This window comes from Eleginops maclovinus, chromosome 4, assembly GCF_036324505.1.
Source record: "Eleginops maclovinus isolate JMC-PN-2008 ecotype Puerto Natales chromosome 4, JC_Emac_rtc_rv5, whole genome shotgun sequence".
In the NCBI taxonomy this organism is placed as follows: domain Eukaryota; kingdom Metazoa; phylum Chordata; class Actinopteri; order Perciformes; family Eleginopidae; genus Eleginops; species Eleginops maclovinus.
The window spans coordinates 28,519,439-28,531,430 of record NC_086352.1 but is presented as its reverse complement, the minus strand read 5'-3'; positions in this window follow the sequence as shown (position 1 = coordinate 28,531,430).

Genomic DNA, 11,992 nt, shown 5'->3' with positions numbered 1-11,992 from the left:
CAGTGGAACTCGCAGAAAGACACACACAGACACACGTACATGACAGGATGGAGGATGAGACAGGAGGAGAGCGAGAAGATCAGCCAACTGGCCCTACCACACCGTGGCCTTATCTTCAGACATATATGACACTTGTTGAATCCTCAGATACAAAGTACGTGTTCAGATGTCTGCTTTGCAATCCAAAAACCAAGATGTTGTCGACGTCCAAGACATCGAACACCAACCTAAGAACTCACATTCAGGTGAATCACTAATTTCCCTCCAAGTGCAATGTCTAGCATCAACTCAGTTGAGCGCGTTTACATGCACACTAATAAACTGATTATTATCGGGTTTTTGTAGTTATCTGGTTATTCAAGTACTCATGTAAACGGAATAAACCTATATTCCTTATCTGTTTACTGCCGTTATCGGTTTATGAAAACCCGTTTAACACACCTAGGTTTCTGTGTGTCAATATTCAGATTTCTTAAATGCATGTATACACCTTAAACGGTTTATTAATTAATTCATTATTTATACCCGTTTATTGTCAGTAATCGTGTTGTTTTTTTTGTGTGCATGTAAACGCAAATCCCAACTCACTTTAACCAAGTGTTGTATCTAAATTAGTCAAACGAAAGCTACCCAGCTAACTAGCAACCAGTGTGTGGTGGGAAGGGACTAGCCAAGTGGCTAGGCCCTAGTGTTTTTTTAAAAGCTTATGTAGTTTTTATAATTGTAAAATTCGATTAGCTTGGTGTTTTATCAGGTTCAGATATTCAGACATGAGTGATGTTCAAGGTCCTTGGCCAATGGCCATATAAAGCTCATGTGGCCAAGCCTAGCTATTTGTTTTACATAGCCTAACACTCATCAAAATTGTCAACTGCAGTTCATTTGTTACTTTATTGCCGCCTTTAATTTCCATGAAGTCAAATCTGATGAGTGCTACTAAATACTATCATTAGAGAGCAGTAGTGAAACTTGGATATTGTAATTTCATGGCCTAGCTTACCAGACAGGATGTTTACACAAATCTGTTTTAAGGCTTATTTACACAGATAAGAGCTTTTAGGGAGTTTGGGACCACAAAATAATTATGAATCAATCATTTCTTCTTTAGAGGGTCCACCCAAATAAAATGGAATGGCTGGACAAGGAGCGCGCTCGGGCAAAAAAAAGATGTCTAACGCCAAATGATGAAGACAGTGACTTACAACCCAGCGTGTCACAGTTTTTCAGGGGGGGCACACCCATCATATCTCAGGAACGTTTCGATACGCTGATTCTTAACTTCATAGTTCAAGGAATGCACCCCCTCCACACTGTGGACAGACCTGAATATAGACAATTATTCAGTGAAATTCTGCCCTCAAGGCATTTGATTTCAAGGCGAACATTAGGGCGACTTCTTAACAAGGAATACTCTTCCATGAAGAGTGCTTTGACTGATGTAATGTCCAAACAGAGTCACCTATGCACCACCACAGATGCCTGGTCATCAAATAATAGGAGCTTCCTCGGTGTCAGTGTCCACTGGATAGATGAGGACTCCTTGAACATCCGCTCTGGGGCCTTAGCCTGCCGTAGAATTGTAGGGAGGCACACTTTTGATGTTTTGGCCGAGATGCTTGAAGGTGTTCACAGAGAATTCAACATTAAAGACAAGCTTACTCTAACGACTACCGATAACGCATCTAACTTTATAAAGGCCTTTAGTATATTCGCGGAAGTTCAGAGGAGTATCCAGGAAAACAGAGACGAGGAAGAAGAGGAGGAAGACGATGAGGATGAGGAAGATCATCCTGTCTTCATCAATCTCACAGACATCCTGGAGGAAACACAGGAAGATTACAGCCTCCCTCCACACCAGCGCTGTGCCTGCCACTCTCTAAATCTTGTTGCTACCAGAGACATTGAGCACGCATTGACCCAGTCAGAGCCATTCAAGAGAATATCGAGATCAACGCTTGCCAAATGTCAGGCTCTCTGGAACAAGCAAAACAGGAGCACTCAAGCCTCTGACACCATTCAAGAGAAGCTAGGATGTCAGCTGATAGTGCCCATTTTAACCAGGTGGAACTCAACTTACCATGCCATGGAGCGCTTGAATACTTGCATCCTCACAAAAGAACAAGAATTCTATGAAGTCTGTGAGAAGCTGCAGGTGGCACGATTCAAGTCAACAGAATTCACATTCATACAGGAATATGTGAAGGTAAATATGACAAGTGTGCAAATAGTATGTGAACACAATGACAACAAACTATCATAATAGCCTGAATTTAATATGTGATAACGTATTTAACTAAAAAAGCACTCGGAGAGCGCAGACCTCCGCCAAGGTAATATGGGTGACTGACCCACAAATTCCACACGGTGTCACGGATCACCCCCAAAAATCAGCTGTTCTTTGTCCCAATACCCATGTTGTCTGAAAATTTCATCCAAATCTGTGCAGTACTTTATGAGTTATCTTGCTAACAAACAGACAAACAAACAAACAAATGCGACCAAAAACATAACCACCTTGGCGGAGCTGATAATAATAATAATAATAACAACTCAATTGTATGACTTAAATAATTGAACAATATGTGATTTAATGTGAGTTAATATTTTTCTTTGACTGTATTCCAAGGTTATGATGCCTTTGGCCAAGGCTCTTGACGTTTTACAGTCTGACCGAATGGGCTTCTCGGGAGTGTTGGTGCCAACTATCTCAATTCTACTGGAAAAGATGGAAGAGATGAAGCGGGAGAGACAGCTTCATCACTGCAACCCCCTGGTAGATGCGATCATCAGTGGGATTAAGAAAAGGTTTGAGTACATTTATCAAGATACCAGGTTGCTCACAGCCTCTGCAACTCACCCGATGTTCAGACTGACCTACATCCCGAGTGACAAGAAGGCTCAAGTTGTGTCAGACCTGAAAGCAGAAGTACACCTGCTTCAAACCCAGCCTTCAGGTCACAGGCAAACTGAAGATGACAACCTAGCTGATGATGTTGATGAGGTAACGGGGTACTTCCCATCACTGAGATCAGCCACAGAGCTGAATGAAGTAGACTCCTACTTGCAGTCATCTGAAACCAAACTTGTAAATGCATTCCAAAATCTGCCACTAATGAAAAAACTCTTTCTTAAGTACAACACGGGAGACCCAGCAAGTGCAGCCTGTGAAAGACTCTTTAGCGTAGGGAAAGACATTTTCAGACCAAAGAGGAACCGCCTTTCTGATGCAACTTTTGAAATGCTTCTTTTGTGCCGTGTGAACAAACACCTCTTGTAAGAACAATAAGGGCTGATCCATGCACCGTTAACCCCCCAGCCCCACCCCGCCCTATTCCCCCACCACTAAAACTTTGATTGGAATTGACAGGTTTGATTGGACTTCCTCAGTGTGAAAGGGGCTTTTGATTGTCATTCAGTTTAGATCATCTACTATTGTCCCAGTGATCACTCTCTGAGCCATGCTTATTAATCATGGTGTAAGATTTTGTTTTTTTGTAAACAGTTTCATTTGTTACATAGCCATGTATGCTGCAAAGCAATATCTACACTGTGTTAGGTCATTGGCTGATCTTTAATAAATGTTTTAACCAGTGTATCAGACTCATTTTGAATTGACATAAGGTTGGTACAACGTTAAGTAGCTTCTGATGTAGTTAAGCTACTTTTAACACATTTGTGTAACTTAGCTTGCTATATTTCTATAGGTGGTAGCTTTTGTGTAGTGAAGCTTAATTTATTGTTGAGTAACTGATAGCTTAGCTCACTACACTGGACAAGTAGCTTGCCCAACACTGTCCGTAACACATGGCTTTTGCATTCGTTTTTGAGGCTTGCGTTGGCAGCGTCTGCCGGTGTCATATTGTGAATATCACCAGTTAACATGGTGGGGTTTATTTCATCCATGTTAAACGATGATTTGTAAACAGCTGCTGACAACAGCTGACAAGATCTATATGGTTCAAGCACTGCGTTGTTCAAGCCGTTCAGTGGCGTAATGATCCGATCATGGCTGCGATTTATATTTTCAGATTTACGGGTTCGAATCCCGTCGATGGAGTTGGAATATTGTATATATATTTTCTATTTCTTGGCCGGCATATTTTGTGTTGTTGTCTGTAGGTGATCTCCACATGCACATTTACATGAAGTGATGCTTATGTTTTTTCGCCGAGATTTTTTTTTAATATTGTCTGGTCACACTTCAGACACACAAGTAAGGTGAAAATGACTAACATGGCAACCACATATGATTCGGCCCGTACAGCGTCATATATAGCTATCAACATAAACAAACGCCACCAGTTGAACTGGATTCCAGTTAAACTGGAACACCGGAATTGGACAAATATGATCCGTCCTGAAACAGTGAATTATCTTTTAATGTTCCATCTCAATATATTGATTATTTCTAACATAATCTAACGCAGTTACTTTTAAAGTCAAGTAATGAGTAAAGTAACTAATAAAGTAACTTGTAATCTAACTTAGTTACTTTAAAATCAAGTAAAGTAACTAAATTACTTTTTAAAGCAGCAATCAGATTAGTTTTTCAAGGTAACTGTGGCAACACTGCTACTCACACACACCTATCGTGCATCCCGCTGATTGCTGCCGTTGTGTGGTGAGTAGTTCAGGGGCAGTAGGGAATTTAAAATTCATATGGCTACTAGCACGATAAAAAAAAACAGCAATACTTAATAAAACACACATAAGATCCCTTAAAACTGACCCCTTCACTTTTACGAGGTGAGAAAAGAAAGCTGATTTTGGTTCTTCTTTCTCAACGAGGCAGTAGATTAGTGACGGGGGAGCGATCACAGGGAGGGGAGCGATCACCCAGCCTTGGAACACCGTAGTTTACCGAGTTGACAGAGGAGGTAAAGCCAGCGTAGGTCACAAATTGTGTCCGGTCAGAGAGGAATGAGTGTAAGAAGGAGAGGGCTGAGTTAGTGAGGCCAGGGTGTTCAGACCGGATGAGACATGAATGAGGAGGAACGTTTGGGGGGGGCAGTAGATAAGGCAAACCTGCTGCTTTGAGAAGTCAGCCAACGAGAAGGTAATGAATTCAAATGAGGTGCAATTCAAAACAGGTAGCTACCGGCAGTGGCGGCTGGTGAAAAAAAATATTGGTGGGGCTAGTGTGCCAACAGATTTCCCTGCCTAATCTAGCATAAGCATTCAAATGAACAGTCGGAAAATGACTACAGTTCCACAATAATAATTTAATTTCACAGTTTCCAGCTTCACAGAAAAAGTAACAATTTACAGCTATATTAGACTTTATGCTATCAAATACTATACAATACAATCAAGGGATAAATTAACAACAAGGGTATGATTTCAGCTGAATCTATACAAATCAACAGTGAGTGAGTGAATGAGTGAGTGTGGGTTGAGAAGAGAGAATGAAACAGAACTTTCCTATTAAAATGTAACATATACAAAGAATTTAGAACCAAGTTATTTTCAAAAATGTTTACATAAACAGATTATTTTAATACCCTCTCTCAAGGAAAAATGCATTTACTTGGAGAAAACAGCATCAGTGCCATACAGTTGTCATTGCATGTCACAGCCTGAGAGAAACAACAAAGCATTCTCCACAACTATATTACAATTACATACTATAATATTATTACATATTACATCGCCATCATCTCTCTTCGTCGTCGCGCGTATTTTTTCCCCAGGTAGCGTAGGACAGAGTCTGGGAGTCGCACTACGAAAAAAAACTATCGCTGGCTCCTTATGTAGCTACAGCAATCCTAAACCTTCACGCATTTTACGTAGCAGTTGGGGCTAAATTTCCAGCGCCCCACCGGCGTTAAATTTGGCGACGTTGATAGGCCAATTATTCATAATTTCCCCCTAGCAACCATAACCGGATTGGCTGTTTAGCTGCCGGTCAGGGGCACTTTGCCGATCGCCCCATGAGAGAATGATACACTGTCTGTCAGTGGAAATTCACTGTTTAATGAGTGTTAGTTGGTGGAAATGTTGTTTAAATGATTTAAATTGCATGTAGGCACACACACTATTAAGTAAAACTGACATTGATTTAAAAAAAAATATGCAAAAAATATTTTTTCCCCTCAACAGCTGGTGGGGCAGAGCCCCAGCGCCCCCTATGGGCCAGCCGCCTCTGGGTACCGGTAGTCGTTTTACAGGGATGTCAGCTCTATGGATTATTGCCAGCCCCCCACCACGACCAATGGAGCGGGGCCTTTGGAGATAGGCATAACCTCAGGGGGGTGGCTTTGTTGAGAGTGAGAAAATCCTGTTGGTTTTGCCATGTCTCAGTGAGGCAAAGAAAGTCAATTTTCTTATCAGTGATGATGTCATGGATGAGTGATGCTTTATTGTTAAGCGAGCGAGTATTTAACAACATGAATGTGGGGGAGTTGTTAACAGTTGTAGTCAGTGTCCGAACTACGGGGGGAATCGGGGGATCCGAGACCCCCTGAAACTGACACGAGATCCCCCGAAAACATGATTTGGGAAATGTTGGGGGGTCTCTAAAATATTGGCAAAATGTGTTTTATTGATATTGAAATCGTGTGTAACAGGAACTATTTGCATATCAGAAGTGTTGTGTTTACATCAAAGATAAAATAAACAGATATGACAACGACTGCAGTCTATCCCCATAATTTCTCACGAAACGACTAGGCCTGTTTGTGTGTGGTTGTGCCTCTTTCCCATGCGCATTTTGATACAATGTATGTTGTGGGTGTGGCCGAAGTTTGAGAAAGTGTTTTTTTAATAATTCTGTCTTCAGTCAGATCGTGTAAGTGCAAGTGGTCAGCGTTAGTAATGGCTAAACGACAGCAAGCCACTCTTTCCCATTTTGGATTTTTTTTAAAAAGCAAAAATTCTGAGGAACAAGATGTTGTTCAGTCAGCAGATGACAGTGGACAAGCGTCCGCAACCACGTGCATTACTGGAAACGCTGGACCCACGGTCAGCGTGCAGCAGGACCAACCGTCAGCATGCAGCAGGATCGAGCAGGCAGCGTGGAGCTATCTGCCGGTGAGTCCACGTCCGTGGCCCTCTCTCACCCGAGCATCTGGACGAGCCAGCAGTGGACAGAGTGGAAGTCTCGAAACCCCTGGCTGTATACAAAGGATGGCAAGTTGGGATGCTCTGTCTGCCGGGACACAAAAACCCTTTTATCGGAAATGGGAAATGGCACACACCTGTCTGAGGAATGGATACACGGGGATGTAAGTAGCCAGACACAATTCTGGTTACGTAAAAAAATATACAAACATAGGGATAGCAACGCGCACAGAAGGGCAGTCGAGATAACAGAAACCAAGCAAAAGGACATTCTACCCAACAGAGTTACTGCGATTAATGCCAAAGCGACAGAAGAAACGGCACTGTCCTTTAGATCGGCCTATATGGTGGCCAAGGAAAGGCTAGCCTATCAGAAGCTACCTGCTATAATGAAATTGCAAGAGCTGAATGGGGCAAAAGTGGGTCCTGTGCACAAATCAGACAAATCATGTGCTGAAATGATTGGTCATATTGCGCAGGAAATGAGAAGAAAGTTAGTTTCAAACATAAAAGAAATGAATTCAAGAATCAGCCTAACCATTGATGAGAGCACAGTGCACGGACGTGCCTATCTCATTATTTATGTAAGATGTGACGTGAGTGGGAAAGGAGACGTGGACAATGTATTTTTGGACATTGCAGAGCTGACACAGGGCACAAATGCAGAATCCATTTTCAATAGTTTGAGACAGAGTTTGCGCCAAGCTGGGTTAGATGACGAGTTTTTGGGCCGGAACCTCATTAGCATCGCCACAGATGGTGCTGCAGTCCTCACCGGTAAAACCACTGGGCTGATTGCGAGGCTGAAACGCGATTTCCCCAACATACAGTCAATCCACTGTCTCGCCCACCGCCTTGAATTGGCTGTCCATGACTCACTCAAGGAGGTTGCTGGATGTAACCACTTTGAGATTTTCATCTCCAAGCTCTATGCTCTGTACCACCAGTCCGCAAAGAATGCACGCTTGCTTGAGGAGGCGGCTGCTGACCTCAATATGCAGGTTTTGAGAATCGGACAAATATTCACTATACGATGGGTGGCTAGTAGCTTTAACACCGTGAGAGCAGTGTGGAACAACTTCCCCGCATTAGCGCGCCACTTCAAAACAGCAAGTGAAGATCCAGGTCGAAATGACACAGAGAGAAAAAAATTCCTGGGGCTATACAAACATCTCACACGCAAAGGGCTTTTTAATGGATCTGGCGTGCATGAAAGATATGCTACGTGAGCTGCAGGGCCTATCATTAAAACTCCAGCGGAGAGACTTATCCCTAGTGGATGCCACTCGCCACATTCAGCAGACAGTGGATGTCCTGACAGCAATGAAAGAGAGCGGAGGGAAATCCACACTGAAGGCCGAACAACGCGCGTCCGTGGGCCTGTTTAAAGATGTGGAACTGTCCGAGAGCAGGGAGAAAATTAACCGGCGCCAGTTCTATCAGTCGGTGATTGACGGACTTAAAATGCGCATGCCAGAGTCGGACCTTGTCCAGATGTTGAAACCCCTGGAAAAGCACTTCTGGCCAAAAGACCGCAACTCGTTAATCATGTATGGAGAACATGAAGTACGGAAACTAGCGAAAACACTAGGCGAGTCGGCTAAAGAGGCAGCGGATGAGTTTCGTGACTGGAAGTTGCAAGGTGGCGCTCCGGGCAAAACACTGGAAAGTTGTGAACAGCAAGCAGGACATATCTCCCAACCTCGTCAGAGTGTGAAAGGGGGTTTTCGGCCGTCAATAATACGGACAATAAAACCTGCAACAGACTGTGCGAGAAAAGCCTGTCATCGCTACTTTTTGTGGATTTAAATGGACCCCCACTGGAGCGTTTTGACCCAGCACCCTTCATCACATCATGGATCAAATCAGGTCATCGCATGTCCACGTCATGGGTTTCTGGACCAACAGCCAAGGAAGACGAGCCAAGGCCTTTGTGGTCTATTCTGCTTTAAAGTAAGACATGATGCATTTAACTATTCCTATATGCTGGGTTTGGAAACGCCTGATGGATTCGTTCATGTTTGTGGTGCCTATTTGTTTGTTGACGCTTGTTGCCGTGCAAGATTGGTTGCTTTATTGTGTATGCCGATGTGAACATGGTTTCCAGTGATCTTTGGTGGATGTGTTGAGTAGGCCTATGTTGCCTGTGTTTTTCTTGCGTGTGGTATTATTGTTGACGCGATGTTGTTTTTGAGCATGCCAACGGACATGATTTCCCCTTATGATTGCAGACGCGATGCGTGTGTGGAGGTGTGGAGCCTGTGTGCGTAATTGCCGTAAAGCTGTGCTGTCCGCGTATGATTCTGTATGTAGGCTTGTGTTTTCGAGATCCGCGCTCTGAGTCAAGCGCAAGAGCAAGCGCCCCCCCCCCCCCGAGAGAAAAATGGGACCCCCCGACATTTCCCAAATCATGTTTTCGGGGGATCTCGTGTCAGTTTCAGGGGGTCTCGGATCCCCCGAGTCCCCCCGTAGTTCGGACACTGGTAGCAGGTGTAGCAGGGTGGACAGGTAGGGAATCGGAGCATCAGTCGTGGCAATCAGGTGTGAAAAATGTGTCCAAAACAGAGCATCAGAACATTTTTGGTAATTGTAGCAGGAGAAAAAAAAAAGTTTGTCTATAAGCTGGTAGATGAACACAAAAAACACTTGATTTTCTGACAAAGTAGCGACGAACCCTCAACGGAAGCGTCCTCTCAGAGAAACACCCGGTGCTGCTCGATGAGCTTCCAACACACAGATAAAAGTTTTACCACCTCCAGATCGACATATCAGAACAATCATTTGACTAGCAGACGCACTTAAATCAAACAATCGCTTCCTGTGGCCCCTACTCTCTACAAACCATTTGACTGTTGACAAATGAAGCAGAGCTTTACCTACAGAACTGGAAAATAAAGACATATTCTGCTCAAGGGACACCGAAAAGTAGGCTATTGTCAATGTTTGTCAAGTTATGTATTGTTTTGATTGATTGACTCCTGCCTAAACTTGAAAATGGCCTGGATCACACCAAAAGTACGCATGGGACAACTTAATCTTTTCCTTTTATTTGAGTTCATGAAGAGTGTTATTTAGCTTCATTTAGTTGGTTGAAAACCATTAAAGAAACACAAAAACACACATTCATTAACTTACAACACAAATAAAATATTTAAATGAAAACATGTCATTCAAACAAGCACTTTAATTTCTGCTCTCTGGTTTTAAATTGAATTAAGTGATAATTGAACTTAACATGTCAACAAAGTAAATTCATCTCAAGGTAGATTAAATGAAATTCCAGTTTCTTATATTTTAGAATTCTAATTCATAAGACTAACACAATAATACTTAATTGAATCATTTAATTACTGTAAAAGTTCTATGTCCACCACAGAGCAGTGATACGTTTATTTTTCAACTGTATGGGTGCACAATGTCAGTGATTCTATTTTCTCCAGCAAAGAACCTCCTCGTTAAGTCAGCTGAGAAATTATGTTGTGGTGCATTGCTGGCAAGCTGAATCGAGCAAGTGCTCATCAGGGCATTCATAGACAAACTCAGCATCACAATAAAATCAGTACCAGACGGTAGATTTTGAAAGACTTGGTAGAGCTCAACAGTTAGGCAAGCATGAATTTTAAACCCGCAAAATCTAGAAGCCTGGTACTAAGAATAATAGCGTATTTACGATTGGTTTTGTTTTAAGGTTGGTAAGGACATTATACCAAAGATCCAAGAGAAACCAGTGAAGGGCTTGGTGAAGTTGTACAGAGCCGACCTTACCGACAAGCAACATTTTAGGGAGACGCTCGTTAAAGCGATGACCTGGAGGACATCCCTATTTAGCATAGGCAGCAAGCTGCAGCTGACAGTAACAGCCATGGTCGAGGAGTAAAAGTACACCGGGCAGGCATTAAGTTCAAAACACGATGCAAGTGGTCAGACAGCAGAGCCCAAAGAGAGGCTGAAGATTGCCTGCATCATGTCAATGTTGAAGGGTCAGTAGCCCAGGGCAGGCTGGGTTGTTCACAGATAGGCTGGAACAGGGCTAACCTAAAAGAGTGGCATAACATGGTGCAAAGGTAATCCTGCAAGCAAGAGCAGGAAAGACATGTCATTACTTAAGCCATAAACAAGAAGGATAGTGTGGACAAGGTGGTAAGCATTTGACAAAGGGCACGGACCTGGAAAGACATTAGGAATATGAAAGAACGCCAGATAAAGTTTCTGCTGTGTTCTGTGCATATTTTCTGCTCGCATTGCAGAAGGACATCCAACCCAGAACATATCATCTCATGTCGGTCAAGTCTGGCACCAAACTTGCAATACAAATAACAGGATTTGCTCAAAGTTAGCTGCTGATGTAGAGCAGGCAAGAGAGTAGCCAAAACAACTTTTAAGTGGGCCTCATTTCATCCACTTTTTAAGGTCAGGAGAGAGCACATCAGCAGAGATGAGGAGCGTCCAGTACATGGCAAGCGCATGGGAGATGCAGATGGACCTTTAAAAGCAGCTTAAATTCCCAGAGGAGATAACCGACAATAATTTAAGACATGAGATTTCCCTCCCTCAAGAACTATCAGGACCTCGTCCACAAGAGCAACTGGAAGGGATTGAAGGCCTGGACACTGCTGGTGCAGTTGGGGCTATGTGGTGCAGTCACTCTGGGGAGCACTTGGACTGCTTGGAATTGAAGAACTTGTTAGAAAGCAGATGGTAGCCAAAATCCTACAGAGGTGAGCCGATTACAACAACCCAAATCATATTTTTGGGATCCCATACAAGGGATAGTAACATTTTTATATTGGTCTTTATATCTTTTTGTACATTTTGAAATCAAATATAAATATGTTCCTCAGCCTTGAAAATCCTGTATCATTCTGGCTGTAACTTGTTTCACCATGCTATGCTAAATACATCTATGCCAGCTGACTGACAGCCAGGTAGGTAG